The sequence below is a fragment of the Solanum verrucosum genome, unplaced genomic scaffold, assembly GCF_900185275.1.
Source record: "Solanum verrucosum unplaced genomic scaffold, falcon-dt-bn FXZP01000228.1, whole genome shotgun sequence".
Taxonomy (NCBI): domain Eukaryota; kingdom Viridiplantae; phylum Streptophyta; class Magnoliopsida; order Solanales; family Solanaceae; genus Solanum; species Solanum verrucosum.
The window spans coordinates 1043140-1061079 of NW_026020210.1; positions in this window are offsets into that span (position 1 = coordinate 1043140).

Here is a 17940-nt window from a genome sequence, read left to right on the forward strand (position 1 = left end):
TTTTCTAACATATAACAATAAGATGAGCAAGTAGCAGGTAGTCCCCTCCCCCCTTAGACGATCCCCCAAGTTATATTTTATATATAGAGAGTTAGAGTTAGGAGTTTATACAAATTATTACAAAATAATAATATACAAAAATAAATGAATAAATATAAATTGAGTAAATTCGACTCGTCTGGCAACTCTTCTAAATCTTGAACCTTCAAGTTCAAAACCTGTTAAACTAAAAAGACAACATTCCACAAATATGACCAGTAAATATAGCATAAATTTCACATATTAACAATACAAGTTAAATCAAAGAAGAGCAAATGCATACAATATCAACGAACAACAAATGGCGTACACATAGAAGAGGGTAGAGGGACTTACATTATCATTACAACTTATATAAATGTATGGATGCAAAATAGTAAAAGTGCTAAATAAGAATACTAACCGGTTAAGCAAACAAGAATATCAGCAATGAAGATCCACACTTAATTCAGACCCGAACACAGCAATACCGAGTAAAACACTTAGAATGTTCACCGGAATCTTAATTCTTTTTAAGAGTAGAGAGCAATATTTTTTAAAATATTCAAGAGTAAGTTCGGCTGTTTAGAGTGTGTGAATAATGAAGGGAGGAGTCCTATTTATATATTAGAAGAGGGGCATATATAAGGGAATTAAATATTTTAAGGAATCAAACAATATAACATTTTCCTTTATTAAAGAAGAACTAAATCCGATTTTAAAACTTTTACCAATTATAAGAGCAGCTAAATAAGACATGGATATAATTAAAAGTTACAACTAATAAGGTAAGAACCGGCTAGCATGCATAAGGAAAGCAATAAACACCTAAGTAAAAAAAATTACTTATTGTTATATTACCATAAATAAATAAGTAAGAATCTATTTGAATCCTAATTAAGCCAAGGGAATCAATCACTATATTAATACACACAAATTGGCGGAATAAACATTTAAGGAAAAGAGTAATCTTGGGGCCAATTATGCATTATCAATTCCTTATCCGAAGGAAGTAAGATCAGTCCACAAGCAAAGGAAACGAATTAAAATCAACACTTACCAAGGATATAATATGTAGAAAATATGCTTAGGACAATAATTAGGGGAGGAGGGATCGATTTACAATAACTATTAATTAATAGCATGTAAGATCATTCACTGAAAGAAAAATAAGGAAATTTGTTCATGCTTCCATTTATAAAATTTAAAATCTACAGTATGCAAATTCCAATCAAAATCTGTCAAGTATAAGGGCAGAAATGAAGATATCACTTAGAAATGAAATGAAGATTGACAGTTCCGACAATTTAACAAGCTAACAATCGACAATACAACGTCATCATACTAATGAAGCAAAATCTAATCAATCAAAAATTTGCAATGCTTAGGACAAAAATTCACAGCCATTAATCAACACAAACATGTAAAATCATATATTCATAATCAAATAGAGAAATCATATAATCTAATTTAGGAGAACAAACCCGAACGGATCTGTGAAAATCCGTCTTCCACAGCCTTTGAGCTTCGCTGGAGAATAGAGGGGCGGAGGCGCTAGTTGTCGCTGGAGTTTTTTCCATCTCGGAGCAGCGTTCTTGCTTCTGGTTGCTTCCGCCGGCGGCTGCTACTGATTTTCGCCAGTGGTGATCGCTAGAGCTGCTTGTTGTTCTCGTGGTGGCTGCTGCTGCTGCCAATGTTGCTGGCTGCTGCTGCCAATGTTGCTGGCTGCTGCTGCCAGTGTTGCTGGGCTGCTGGTCGGAGAAGAGAGAGGAGAGAAACAGAGGCGGCCAGCGGCTGCTGGTCTCGCCGGAGCTGCTGCTACTTCTCGACATTCTCACCGGAGGAGAGGAAACGAGAAAAGAGGAGACGGAGAAGAGGGGAGGGAGCAGCGATGGAGGCCAACGGCTGCCGACCTAGCCGGTGGCTGTCTCGCCGGAAAAAATGGAGAGGGGGAAGGAGGAGTTAGGGCGGCGGAATTTTTTTAGAGGAGAAGAGAGAGTGGAAAAAATGAATGGATTAGGTCTTTTTAGGTTAAAATAGGAAAGAGTTAAAGGAATCGATCTCGTCTGTTGATTTAATTATAGATGAAGGGCTAGGATTTAAACGGAATGAGATAGACGGTCAAGATTTAAAAGAGGGGTTTTAAATCAGATTTGATTGGATTTGAAATGGCCAAAATTTGAAATAAATTTGGCTAGAATTGCAATGAGGGGATGGTTATTATTGAAATAAAATTGGAATTGATTAGGCTAGAATTGAAAGGAATTAGAATAAAATAGGCTACAAGTTAAATGATTTTGACGAAATTTTTAAGAAATGCTATTTCAATTAAATACTACACATATCATAATATTTTTATATAATTAAAATCACTTAAATTTTAAAACATTTAAATAAAATAAATACTTTTAGTTTTACTAATAATTAAAAATATTTAATAATATTTACGATAATTTTATCAAGCACGCGTACTAAAATGTACAATTTTTAGACAAAATCAATTAAAATTTTAAACTCGAACTATATTTTTTTTTAAAACACGTATTTAATCGAATAGCATTCCAAAAAGGTTAAAGGTCGGTCAAAATTGGGTGTCAACAGCTGCCCCTTGGTTGCTTGAGAATGAAGAATGCATTGTCGGGCAACCAACGTTGACTTAGTAGCCGATTTTGTCCGACCGACGAAAGATGTCGGTAGGATCAGTTGAAATGATGTAAGGTTGAAAAGGGGTACTACCGAGACTTTGGTATTAAGCCGCCTACATATCTCTGGTTATACGAGAATTAGGTCGTGTGTAGTTCTGGATTCAGGAGCAAACGAAACACCTAAAGATTGAAAGAGTGCTACGGTATTCGAACAGAACGATATTGACTTGAATGGATAAAATTAGAGTAGCGAGAAAGGCATGAACAAAGATTTTAAATATAAGAGTGCAGAATCCGATGAGAAGCGGTAATATGAGTAGCCAAGGGTTAAATGAAAGACGGTGATATGAGCAACAAAGAAATTGATATGGTCTTTGTTGTGATAGACGTAAGTACGATCATTGTAGTCGAGAGGGAGATTGATCTCGCCTGCAAAATGTTAGTCTCTGCAAATCTGTAGCTTATAATATTATTAGAACAAATATATCAAACAAACGATAAAGGAAAACATGATGCAATTTTCCATATCGACAATGATGTTTGCCATAAGACTATGAAAATGATGTCTTAGGCTATGGTGTCTAGGGCCATGATACGCAAAAAATATATCCTCAGGTCATGAAAATGTTGTCTGCGGGCCATGAAAAATGATGCCTTTAGACTATGACACCTTCGGATCATGATAAGCAGAAAGTAAATCCTTAGGCCATGATATGATGTCCGCAGGCCATGAAAATGATGCCTTTAGACCATGACGCCTTAGGAATCTGAGTAATGAGTAAAGAAAGCGTATCTGTAATTCGGTCATTTATTGATACTTGTAGCTTGTTCGGAGTTTATTCGGACATATGCAATTCTCGAGAACAATGCAATCTCGGGCACATGCAATATCGGGCACAATGCAACCTCGGGCTCAATGCAATCTCGGGCACATGCATATGACATAATTCTCGGGCACAATGCAATTTTGGGCATGATGCAATCTCGAGCACATGCAATATCGGGCAAAATGCAATCTCCAGGCACATGCAATATCGGGCACAATGCAATGATGTAATTCTCGAGCACATGCAATATCGGGCACAATGCAATGATGTAATTATCGGGCACATGCAATATCGGGCACAATGCAATCTTCGAGGATATGCAAATGATGCAATTCTCGGGCATATGCAATATCGGGCATAATGCAATATTCGAGCACATGCAGATGATGAAATTCTCGGGCATATGCAATATCGAGCATAATGCAATATTCGAGCACATGCAGATGATGCAATTCTGTGGCACATGCAGATCTCGGGCACAATGCAATACCGGGCATAATGTGATTCTCGGGCACATGCAATAGTTGATTGGAGGCATAGATCTTCGTCTTATTGAAAGGGTTGAGTGTCATTTGTTGGCGAATTCGGAATACTGTAGTTTTGACCCTCCGTCCTATTGTAAGGAGTGAGTGCAGTTGAAATGATTTGTCGGGCTTGATATAAAGTAGCTTGACTCTTTTGTCTGATTGGAGAGATGTACCAATAATTAGCGATTTGTCGGGCTCAAAATAACTTGGTCCTTCATTCATGTCAGAATGATAGGGTGTCGTTTATTGGCGATTTGTCGAGCTCAAAATAACTTGGTCCTTCATCCATGTCAGAAGGATAGGGCGCCGTTTATTGGCGATTTGTCGAGCTCAAAATAACTTGGTCCTTCATCATGTCGGAAGGATAGTATGCCATTTGACTGGCGATTTAGGCTTAATATAGAGTAATTTTGTCATTCATCACGTCGGAAGGGCAATATGCCATTTGACTGGCGATTGTCGGGCTCAAAATAACTTGATCCTTTATACTGTTAGAAGGATAGTATGCCACTTGACTGGTGATTGAGATCGGTATAGATGAGTTTGGTCCTTCGCCATTGATTAGCGAATTTGTCAGATATATCGGCACATTGATCCTTTAAGTTGCTTCTTGTATATGTACCTGTCTTTTCTGCATTCAAAAAAAATTGTGAGTTTAAAAATGGGGGAGGTTGATCTGCTCCGACCGGTGTGCTCCCTTTGGCTTGCCATCCAGACCTTTTCGGGCATTTGCTTTGAAGAAAAATGTAAAATAGAAGGAGATAGAGTTTTTTTTTTTTTCGAAAAAGCTTTTGAAAATATTAAGTTGTAAAAAGTAATGTTGAATCTTTGACCATGGCATAGTTTGAGACTTTACAACATCTGACTCAGTATCAAATCTGTTATCTGATCTTTGTTGAAGAATGTAGCTTGATTGTATTGAATTTTTGAGACCCTCAAAAATTCTGCCCAGTCTTGATTTGTGCAGAAAATGCTCGTTTGAAGGAATTTTTGAGACCGTCTCAAAAATTCTGCCCCAGTTACTGATTTGTGAGAAAAAATGCTTTTGATGGAATTTTTGAGTTCCTCTCAAAAATTCTGTCCCAGTATCGGGATTTGCAAGAAGATGTCCTTTTGATGGATTTTTTTAGACCCTCTCAAAAATTCTGCCCCAGTTAACAATCAAAGGGGAAAATGAAATTTTTATTATGATAAGACCGAACTCCATAGGAGCGCCTACGTATCTCCTCTTAAACGAGAATCAGGTCTGACGTAGTTCCAAATACAGAGTAAAAGAGCATGAACAAATTTAGATGTAATGTCTCTTCACAGCATCTGAGTTGATAGGTTTGGGCCAAACTTCTCCATCCATTTCTGCAAGTATGAGGGCTCCGCCTGTTAATATCTGAGAGACTATGTATGGACCCTGCCAGTTCGGTGAGAATTTACCCTTTGCTTCATCTTGGTTTGGAAAAATCCGCTTCAGAACCAGTTGCCCAGGTGAGAAATGTCTGGGTCTAACCTTTTTGTTGAAAGCTCTGGCCATTCTATTTTGATAGAGTTGACCATGACAAATGGCGTTAATTCTTTTTCCATCTATTAATGCCAGATTCTCCGCCCGAACTTGTATCCATTTAGCATCATTCAATTCCGCTTCCTGAATAATTCTTAGAGACGGTATCTCTACTTCAGCAAGTATCACAACTTCATTACCATAGACTAGAAAATAAGGCGTAGCCCCAGTAGAAGTTCTGATGGTGGTACGATATCCCAGCAATGCAAATGGTAACTTTTCATGCCAGTGTCTATGATTGTCGATCATCTTGCGCAATATCCTTTTGATGTTCTTGTTTGCCGCCTCAACAGCTCTATTCATCTGTGGTCTATATGTTGTAGAATTTCGGTGATTGATCTTGAACTTCTCACACAATGATTTCATCAAATCACTATTTAGGTTGGTTCCATTATCAGTGATGATTGATTCAGGAATCCCGAACCTACAGATAATCTTATTTTTGACAAAATCATCGACAACCTTCTTTGTCACTGATTTGTGAGAGGTGGCTTCAACCCATTTGGTGAAGTAGTCAATTGCAACCAAAATGAATCTATGTCCATTGGATGCCGCTGGCTCGATTGGACCAATGACATCAATGCCCCAAGCTGCAAAGGGTCACGGTGAACTAGTAACATGGAGTTCGTTAGGAGGAACTCTGATCATATCTGCATGAGTTTGACATTGGTGACATTTTTAAACATAGCGGATACAGTCTGTCTCCATAGTTAGCCAGAAATATCCTGATCTCAAGAACTTCTTCGCCAGTGTAAAGCCATTCATGTGAGGACCACATGTTCCTGCATGTATCTCTTCAATCAACCTATTGGCTTCTCCAGCTTCGACACACCTTAGAAACCCCAAATCGGGAGTCCTCCTATAAAAGATTTCTCCACTTAGAAAAAATTGATTCGCTAACCTCCGAATTGTACGCTTTTGTACACTTGTTGCATCCTCTGTATACTCATCGCTCTTCAAATATCCTCGAATGTCATTGTACCAAGGCTTTCCATCAGGTTCTTCCTCAACATGAAAGCAGTATGCCGGTTGCTCGTATATGTGGATGTAAATAGGATCAATGTAATTATGATCAGGATGTTGAATCATGGAAGATAAGGTGGCTAAGGCATCTGCGAATTCATTCTGGATTGTTGGCACATGTTTGAATTCTGCCTTGATGAACCTTTTGCACAACCTATGCACGCACTCTAAGTATGTTAATAATTTCCGATTCTTGGGTAGCCCATTCACCTCGGACCCGATGGATCAATAAATCTGAATCTCCTATTATCAACATTTCCTGGACATCCAAATCAATAGCGCGTCGGAGCCCCAATATGCAAGCTTCATATTCAGCCATTTATTCAAACAAAGGAACCTGAGTTTGGCTGATACCGGATAATGTTGCCCAGTTGGTGAGATCAAAACAGCTCCGATGCCGGATCCGCTCAGGTTCTTATCTCCATCAAAGAACATCCTCCAACCATCATATTCTTCAGAGATGTCTTCCCCGACAAAAGCTATTTCTTCGTCTGGGAAGTAAGTCTTCAACGGTCTATAATCATCATCTACAGGATTCTCTGCCATGTGATCTGCTAACGCCTGCGCCTTCACTGCCTTTTGTGTAACATACACTATGTCAAACTCGCTCAGTAATATCTGCCATTTAGCTAGTTTACCTGTAGGCATGGGCTTTTGAAAGATATACTTCAGAGGGTCCATTCTTGAAATCAGATAAGTAGTATGCGAGGAGAGGTAGTGTCGCAGCTTCTGGGCGACCCAAGTTAAGGCACAGCAAGTACGCTCCAATAGAGAATATCAAGCCTCATATGATGTAAACTTCTTGCTCATGCAATATATCGCGTGTTCCTTCTTTCCAGTCTCATCATGTTGCCCCAAAATGCAGCTGAAAGCATTATCCAACACTGATATGTATAATAACAGTGGTCTACCAGATTCCGGTGGAACCAACACAGGTGGATTGGACAAGTAATCTTTGATTCTGTCAAACGCTTGTTGACATTCATCTGTCCATTTTACCGCAGCATCATTCTTCAACAGCTTGAAGATAGGCTCACAAATGACAGTAGACTGGGCTATGAAACAACTGATGTAATTTAGTTGTCCTAGGAAACTCATTACCTCTTTCTTACTCTTCGGCGGAGGTAGATCACGAATGGCTTTGATTTTCGATGGATCCAGTTTTTTACCTCGGCGGCTGACAATGAAACCCAAGAGCTTTCCAGCAGGAACCCCAAAGACACATTTTGCAGGATTCAACTTCAAGTTATACTTGCGTAGCCTAGCAAAAAACTTTTGCAGATCATCTAGATGATTTGATCCCCTCTTTGATTTAATGATGACATCATCCACATAAACTTCAATTTCCTTGTGGATCATGTCGTGAAACAAAGTGGTCATTGCCCTCATGTATGTAGCCCCAACATTCTTTAACCCGAAAGGCATTACCTTGTAATTGTAGACACCCCACGGTGTGATGAAAGCAGTCTTCTCAGCGTCGTCCTTGTGCATCTCAATTTGATGATAGCCAGCAAAGCAATCCACGAATGATTGTGTTTCATGCTTAGCACAATTATCATGCTTAGCACAGTTATCAATCAAGATGTGTATGTTAGGCAATGGAAAATTATCTTTGGGACTAGCTTTGTTGAGATCTCGATAATCCACACAGACTCTAACCTTTCCATCTTTCTTCGGCACTGGAACGACATTTGCAAGCCAGGTCGGGTACTCCGTCACTTGAAGGATTCCAACATCTAATTGCTTTGATATTTCTTCCTTGATTTTCAGACTCAACTCAGACTTGTATTTTCTCAACTTTTGCTTCACATGAGGACATGCTGGATCAGTAGGCAATAGATGAGCTACGATTAAAGTGCTTAACCCTGTCATGTCTGCATAGGACCAAGCGAAGATATCCTTATTCTTCATGAGACACTCTGTATACTCTTTCTTGTCCTCTTTCGTCATATGGATGCTTACTCGGGTCTCTTGTACCATTTCTGAATTTCCCAGATTTACCACCTCTGTTTCCACTAGATTTCGGTTGGGTTTTTCCTCGAATTCCTCAACCTTTCTGATTAACTCTTCAAGGGCCTCACTTTCTTCGACTTCCTTTAAGTCATTAATGTTAAACTGTGCAGTCTCATTATATGCCATAGTCTCAGATTCAACATTTTTATAATAGATTTTGCTGGAAGAAAGAATAACGCACAAATAAATATAAGATATTAAATAGATGGGAAATAACTTTATTGATTAAAACTCAAGAGCTTCATAAAAATAGTATTTGAAAACAATAACATAGAACTGAAATTTAAAATTCTTTATTGAAAATTTAAAATTTGATAGAAAAGATTTCTTCCACAGCTACCTAGATGCCCGACGAGGTCTGGATGGGGTTGAGGTCCAAATGCTGATGTTGATCCCTGCTTTATTGCTTCTTCTAGGGTCCCCTTTCTCCTCCTCGTTGATCACGACATTGCAACCCTTTCCTTCCTCCTTGGTCAGAAATAAACCCTTCATGTCTTCCAAAATATCACCAATGATACATCCCATGAAACCTGCTGATCGGAATGATTGGTGCAACGGTGGTATCGATTTCTTCAATCGATAGTAGTACTCATCTCTAGATGGTTGCCAATCAAGCCACTCCTCAGTAGTATATTTATATCCTAGGCCAAAAATGGTTGAATGACGAACATGTTGTATAGGTTCAACTATTCCTTGCAAATTAACTCCCAAACCTTTCCCGAGCTCGAAACCAAACCAGGCCATCATATCTATGATCTTCTGACTGAACCACGGTTGCACTTCAATGTTGCCAACAAGCTCAACTGTATGGTACATCTCACCGTCTAGATGACCCTTTCCTTCTATCGCATATACATGATGTCCCTTTTCCCCATGGACTACAACCTCTTCATGATCCCATTCAAACTTCAAGCATTGATGAAGAGTAGAGGGAACTACTCCAGCCATATGAATCCAAGGACGACCCAATAAGAGGTTATATGAAGATGGAATGTCCAAGACCTGGAAAGCTATTGGGAAAGTAGCAGGACCAATGAGCATGTCCAAGGTTATTTCTCCAATAGTACCCCTCTGAGAACCATCAAAAGTTCTCGCATTCATCTTCCAGGTTTGAATCTTTGCACTATCCACGCCTAGCCTTGTCAACATGCTCAGAGGGCAAATATTCAAACCCGAACCTGAATCAACCAAGGCTTTGGTGATTATCTTGTCCTGATATTGAGCTGAAATGTACAAGGCCTTATTATGGGTTGTTCCTTCAATTGGCAACTCATCTTCATGGAAAGATATTCGGTATGCCTCAAAAACCTGCCCAACCATTTGGGCAACCTCTCCTTGAGTGATGCTAGATGGGATATAGGCTTCACCCAGGACCTTCAATAGAGCATTTCGATGAGTTTTGGAAGATTGCAGCAATGATATGATGGATATTTGAGACTGGGTTTTACCCAATTGCTCAACAATAGAGTACTCTTTTGCTTGCACCTTCTTTCAAATTCCTTAATTTTCAAGTTCTACAATTGGTGCCTTGGATTTGCTGGAGCTTCCCTGCACCAAATTTTCAGAAGTGTAAATTCTTTCCGATTTAGTAACTCCTGCTGCGGTGTCTGCTTCTTCCACTTTTGTTTTTCCCTTTCTGTAGTCCCATGGAACAGCATGAGTATCATACTGGACAGGGAAAAGCGCCCTATAAACAGTGAATGGAGGCTTGGGCATGGCGATCTCAACCTCAAATGGAGCACGCCTTTGCACTACCATTGGAGTCTGGGCGGTAGCAGTCATTGCTTCTTCTGGCTCAAGGACCCAAATGGATTTCTCCCAATCCGAGGTATCCTCGGTTTCTACCATGTTGACCTGATGGTTAGGCAAATGGTTATTTGCAACATTTGGTGCTGGATCTTTGAGTTGGATGGCCTTAGTATCAATCAACATTTGAACCTTATCTTTCAGGGCTTTGCAAACTTCAATAGTGTGACCTTTCATCCCAGAATGATAGGCACAAACCTTGTTAGGGTCATACCATTTTGCGCGGACATCTACAGGCAATGCAGGAACTGGGGTGACATAGCCAGCCTCTTTCAGTCTCTCATAAAGCTGGGCTATAGGCTCGGCTAGAGGGGTATAGTTCTTCGCAGGTCTTCTTTCATATGGTGGTCTGTTTCGGTAGTTTGATGTTTGAGTAGGTTGTGGGGTTTGGAAGTATGATGGCTGGGCATTATAGACAGGATATGAAGCTGTTGATATTGAGGAGGAGCATTTTGGTAATATACTGGCATGGGGTTGGGAGATATAGGTGGTGGAGCTGGAGGGTATGGAGTTTGGGGATATGGAGATGGAGATGGGGTTGTTGATTAGTACTTATAAGGAGTTCTGGCCCCCTGAGCCATCATGACTGAGCCTATTTTCTTTCGATTTTCTGCCATTCCTCCGGATTGCAGAGCTTTGTTAGTGGCTTGCAGGGCCTCCAGATTGATGATAGTCCCATTTTTATGCCCTCTTCGATCCTTTCACCTAGCTTGATAATTTCAGCAAAACTTTTCTCAACTACAAGCATCATCCTATCATAATATTGTGGTTCTTGAGCACGGATGAAATAGTCTTTCATCTGAGATTCTTTCATGGGAGGTCTGGCCCTAGCCGCCTCAAACCTCCATCTTATCGCATAATCCCTAAAAGATTCACTGGGCTTTTTCTTCAGGTTTTGGATGTAGAACCAATCATGTGCATTTTCTATATTAAATCCAAATCGGTTCATGAAGTCTGTTGCCATGTCTACCCACTCATCCCACTTTCGCGGGTCTTGTTCAATATACCAGGATAGTGCCTCTCCGGTGAGACTCCTCATAAACAACTTCATAAATATCCTCTCGTCTCTCCCCACCCCTACAAGCTTGTCACAGTACATTCGCATGTGGGCTTTGGGATCTCCAATGCCATTAAACAGTTCAAACTTTGGAAGCTTGTATCCTTCAGGCAGTTCTACGTCGGGATATATACATAAATCATCATAGCTCAGTCCTCCCAACCTCTTGCTTCCTTCCACATGTTGCACCCTGCTAGCCAAGTTATCTAATCTCTCGGTCAGGGTTTTATTAGAATGTCCTTTTGGGAGGACTCTGATTCATGGTAGTTATGGGTCAAGGGAGCAGTTTCCACATAGATGGGGTTGAGGTTGTTATTTCCGGGAGTATATGAAGGATTTGCATTTGGAACTGGTTCTGGAATAGTTGGCTTAGTTTGTTGGTGGTAGTGGTAAAATAGGATTTGGGTATTTTGGGCATGAAGTTGTGGGAAGACATTTGGATGAGTGGGTTCAGGTCGGGGTACATTGGTTGGGGGATTGTTTGGCATGGTTGTTTGGTTAGAGTGAGAAGGATTGTCTATATTTTCACCAAACTAGGTTCCAAGAGATATAGATAACTTGGCCAAATCGCGCATATGCGCTACTTCTTCTTCCAAATCTAAAATCTTGCGCTCGAGTCTAAGGACGAGGTCACTTGGAAGTTGCCTTCCCTCAGAAGTTTCTACTCTTTCGTTGCTGCTGTTGTTGTCAACCATTTTACCCTTGTCTGTTCTTTGAGGAGGAGGAGAAGGGAGGGTCCCTTTTGATCGTATATGTGCTAGAATGAAGAGCAGATCAACCTTAGGAATAGGAAAAACAAAGGAATCAATAGAAAATAGTGTTAGAGGATTAGAGCAAATAATATAATAATAGCACATTGTTTGAAATAAACGTCCTAGATGCAAGGGACCTCGTTGAGCCAGAGGTAGGCCTAAGACATCATATAAGTGATGCATAATAATTAATTCAAGCCTTATTCGCCAAATGGAGTTTAGAGTTAGAGAAAAAAAAACGATCTTCAAATATTGAATAATTTCAATTTATTACATCATACTAAAGCAAAACTAGAATAAACTAAAGGGCTAGGGATAACATGGGGAGATAAAATCCTAAAAAGAAATAGAGTCAATGCTGGTCTCCAATGTTAGGCACAATCTGCTGCCTCATTTCTGGAGTGATCTCATAGTCGCCATTGAGGAGGTTGCGGGCCCATCTTTTTTCCTTTTCATCACCAAGACCTGGAATGCCTTCTTCGCTCAAATCTGCATGCTCTACGTCCTCCAAAAGTCACACATAATACTCTGGTGTGCAGAAGGGTCTATGCTCTCGAACATCAATAGTTACTACTTTTTTCCACCTTCGCAGTATGGTGCCCACTTGTGGTATTTCTGGCCCAAAATCATACCCATATTGGACCATATGGGATCGTAGCAGTATCATTTGGATTTGACCAAACTGTCGGAGGACTCGGAGTGGTGCGTATGGTTGCACGCCATTTAAACCAATGAGCTCGATAAAGTAGAGTTCATTACCTCTTATAATGACACGACGAGGCTTCAACCAATAGTATTTCCATTGAATGTTGATGGCTGAACGTTCTCTCAAATACACAAACCAGTCTTCCGTTCCCACAGGGGAAACAAAATTTTTCATCCTTGAGGTATGATTAATGATTTTATTTCCCATAGTCCCTATAAGAATGTCTACCGAATTAGCCCTTTGATAGAAATGCTCAACAGCCCAGAGTTGCAATAGAAAATTACACCCCTCGAAATACCTTTTGCATTTGGTACACTTGGTGAGTTCCCTTATAATTTCTGCCAGTATCATGGGAACTATAGTCTTTCCACCTCGAGCCATCATACAGACCACATAATTTAGGCTAGTGTGTATTTTTCCTCCTTCTCTAGGAAAAACTAATGAGCCTAACAGTGCGACAGCAAAAGCATTAAGACGGTATCTTTCCCACTTCGCAGGAGAGCAAGCAAATTCTCTGTGGAAGTTTTCGTGTCCTTCCTCGTCTCCAAAACGTGAGTATAGAAACTCTAACGAAATCCATCCCTCTTTCAGACAAAGCAAATTCGGATTATAACGCATGCCCATTTGTTTCAGGAAGGATCTTGGGGTTGGCTTGTGTGGCATAATCATTTCACGATCTCTATAAGGGAGACCAAGAAATCCACCAATCTCTTCAATCGTCGGGGTTAGTTCAAAATCCCTAAATTTGAACACTAGCCTCTCAGAATCCCAAAACTTCAACAGTGTCTTGATCAAGTGACGGTCTGATTCGACGGAGATTAAAGCAGTAAGGTCACCTAGTAGTTCGTTTGCCTCCAACTCTCGATTCCTTTCAATATCCTTCTACCAGAACTTCAAGGTAGGATTCACTTTGACTACCATTTGCGTGTTTGGAAAATGAGGATAGGCCATGACTCTGCAAACAAACAACAAACAAAATCTAAACTCCATATTGGCAAATTTGGCTTAATTTAATAATTATGACCACATTGACACATAAGTATGCAATTTGTCTAAAGGGTGTTGGGGCCCTTTAGACAATAAGGTGTCTACTAATTATGTGGATTGACACCAAGGGTCAAACCACCTAGGGTTTATGCATCATGTATGACCTAATCAAAATTTCTAAGAGTTGGCTTGACACAGACTTGAAAGGAATTCTATGCGAGAAGGCTCGTGGTTTCACAGTAGTAAAACTATCCGTTTCGTCCACGCATATGCCGACTCTCTATAATTGGGTATTTGAAGAGAATTGGAGTAGTTGTGAGAGGTGCAAAGGTACAACATCACGGTAACAAAAATAAAAAAAGGAAGAGGGTCCCAATTGGGGGAAGTATGAGCGGAATGTCAGTTTATCAAAGTGGTAACATTTAGCATTTAGGTTGAAAGCGGTAACACATAAGCAGTTCATGAAAGCGGTAAATAAATAAATAAAATATACGCATAAATAAAAGGAAGTAAACATATAAACATATTAGAGAGTCAAACAAATAAGGAAATAGGGTATAAGATTAAGCATGCGAATAAATCAATAAGGGAAAAAGGGAAAGGGCGAAACATGAAAATAAACAAATAAGGAAGAAAGGAAAGGGGAGGATCATGGAAAGCAGAAGGTAATTAAGAAAACAAATGAACAAGGAAAGTCAATAACAACCAAACATGCTAAAACCCAAACAAATAACAAAATAACCCAATAAACCTCACATAAGCATAAAACACGTAGTGATTAGAACCTAATATCCCCAGCGGAGTCGCCATTCTGTCGCACTCCGTTTTTTCTCAAAACGGGCTCTGATGCACGACCTAACAACTCTTTTGGGCTTTTGATGATTGAAGAGTAATGAGGAGCTTATTATACTGACTCAGTAAATAATTAACTTAAAATGGGGCACTTTACAATAATGCAAATGGGCAAAATATTTAAAAACAGTAACAGATTATTAATGCTTAAATTTATTTTATTTACAACAGCTTAGTAGTTGCAGAGTATAATCAATATCCGATTTTAATTAGGAAGACAAGTCACAAATGCAGAAGAAATGTATTATATTTTATTTTTTAAAAATAGTAACACATGGTATTATTAGTGCAAAAGAAACTAAATTAAGTGGCAGAAAACAGATAATTGTAGAAAAATCTTTGAGGAGGCGATTAACTTTTTGATTTTAAAACAGTGATTTACTATGCAGATTTTTTAAAGAGGCGGGGAGATATTTAAGTGTTTAAAGATGCAAAAATACTCATGCATGCAATTTATTATATTCAGAAATATGCACATAGATAATATTTAATATGACAAATTAATTAATTCCTATAGGTAGGATTTCTAGTTAATTAGCACGTTGGAGATTATTGAATTATTTAACCAGTTGAAAATATGTATTGATTAGTCAATATTATTTTATTTATTAAATCCTAATGGGCATGATTTCTAAGTATGAGCATGCCGAAAATTATAATCTAAAAATTTGTTAGCAACCTCTCATTAATTAAGACTTGACTTATCATAATGCAGAAATTATTTAAACTAACTCGTTAACATTGACTTTATTTATTTGAGTCCTATAGGCATGACGTCTAAATAAGCAAACAATCCACATACATCACAAAATTTATATACTGATTTTATTTTTTCATATTCTTAGAATTTTAGGCAGTGGTCTATAATTACCATACAATTGACTAATATGCAGAAAATTTATTTACAACCATAAGCACTAATGCTAAAAAAATCTAATGAAGTATATATGCATAAAATTTCAACCCGAATAAGAATTACGTAATTCCTATAGACATCTTATCTAAGTGCACAAGTTGAGATTATTTTCTTATCTTAGGCATGTATTAGAACTATTTAAACCTATATGCATAAATACTACACTCAAATAAATGTTATAAAATTATTTAAATCCCTATTGACATATTTTTAAAATGGCAGAATTTTTGTAAAAAATAAATTAAGACAATAATCACGAGTTATTCATTTTAATATATCGAGTAGCTTAAATTCTAAGCACATTTTAAGAAGTTCGGACATTCCACATGCTCAACACAAATTTATTTATTCATTACTTATTTTTATTTTTATTTTGGCAGTGAACAAATAAATGGAGAACTAAAAACAAGTAATAAACCTATTATTATTATTTTTTTTAATTAAGTTGATGACACCAAATCGACAAGCATAATAAAATATATTACAAAAAGCTCCTATATGCATGTTTTCTAACATATAACAATAAGATGAGCAAGTAGCAGATAGTCTCCTCCCCCCTTAGACAATCCCCCAAGTTATATTTTATATATATAGAGTTAGAGTTAGGAGTTTATACTAATTATTACAAAATAATAATATACAAAAGTAAATGAATAAATATAAATTGAGTAAATTCGGCTCGTTTGGCAACTCTTCTAAATCTTGAACCTTCAAGTTCAAAACCTGTTAAACTAAAAAGACAACATTCCACAAATATGACCAGTAAATATAGCATAAATTTCACTTATTAACAATACAAGTTAAATCAAAGAAGAGCAAATGCATACAATATCAACGAACAACAAATGGCGTACACATAGAAGAGGGTAGAGGGACTTACATTATCATTACAACTTATATAAATGTATGGATGCAAAATAGTAAAAGTGCTAAATAAGAATACTAACCGGTTAAGCAAACAAAAATATTAGCAATGAAAATTCACACTTAATCCAAACCCGAACACATCAATATCGAGTAAAACACTTAGAATGTTCACCGAAATCTTAATTCTTTTTAAGAGTAGAGAGCAATATTTTTTAAAATATTCAAGAGTAAGTTCGGCTGTTTAGAGTGTGTGAATAATGAAGGGAGGAGTCCTATTTATATATTAGAAGAGGGGCATATATAAGGGAATTAAATATTTTAAGGAATCAAACAATATAACATTTTCCTTTATTAAAGAAGAACTAAATCCGATTTTAAAACTTTTACCAATTATAAGAGCAGCTAAATAAGACATGAATATAATTAAAAGTTACAAATAATAAGGTAAGAACCGGCTAGCATGCATAAGGAAAGCAATAAACACCTAAGTAAGAAAATTAGTTATTGTTATATTACCATAAATAAATAAGTAAGAATCTATTTGAATCCTAATTAAGCCAAGGGAATCAATCACTATATTAATACACACAAATTGGCGGAATAAACATTTAAGGAAAAGAGTAATCTTGGGGCCAATTATGCATTATCAATTCCTTATTCGAAGGAAGTAAGATCAGTCCACAAGCAAAGGAAACGAATTAAAATCAACACTTACCAAGCATATAATATGTAGAAAATCTGCTTAGGACAATAATTAGGGGATGAGGGATCGATTTACAATAACTAGTAATTAATAGCATGTAAGATCATTTACTAAAAGAAAAATAAGGAAATTTGTTCATGCTTCCATTTATAAAATTAAAAATCTACAGTATGCAAATTCCAATCAAAATCTGTCAAGCATAGGGGTAGAAATGAAGATATCACTTAGAAATGAAATGAAGATTGACAGTTCCAACAATTTAACAGGCTAACAATTGACAGTACAACGTCATCATACTAATGAAGCAAAATCTAATCAATCAAAAATTTGCAATGCTTAGGACAAAAATTCACAACCATTAATCAACGCAAACATGCAAAATCATATATTCATAATCAAATAGAGAAATCATATAATCTAATTTAGGAGAACAAACCCGAACGGATCTGTGAAAATCCGTCTTCCATAGCCTTTGAGCTTCGCCGAAGAAGGGAGGGGCGGAGGCGCTAGTTGTCGCTGGAGTTTTTTCCATCTCGGAGCAGCGTTCTTGCTGCTGGTTGCTTCCACCGGCGGCTGCTGCTGATTTTCGCCAGTGGTGATCGCTGGAGCTGTTTGTTGTTCTCGTGGTGGCTGTTGCTGCTGCCAGTGTTGCTGGCTGTTGGTCGGAGAAGAGAGACATAGGCGGCCAG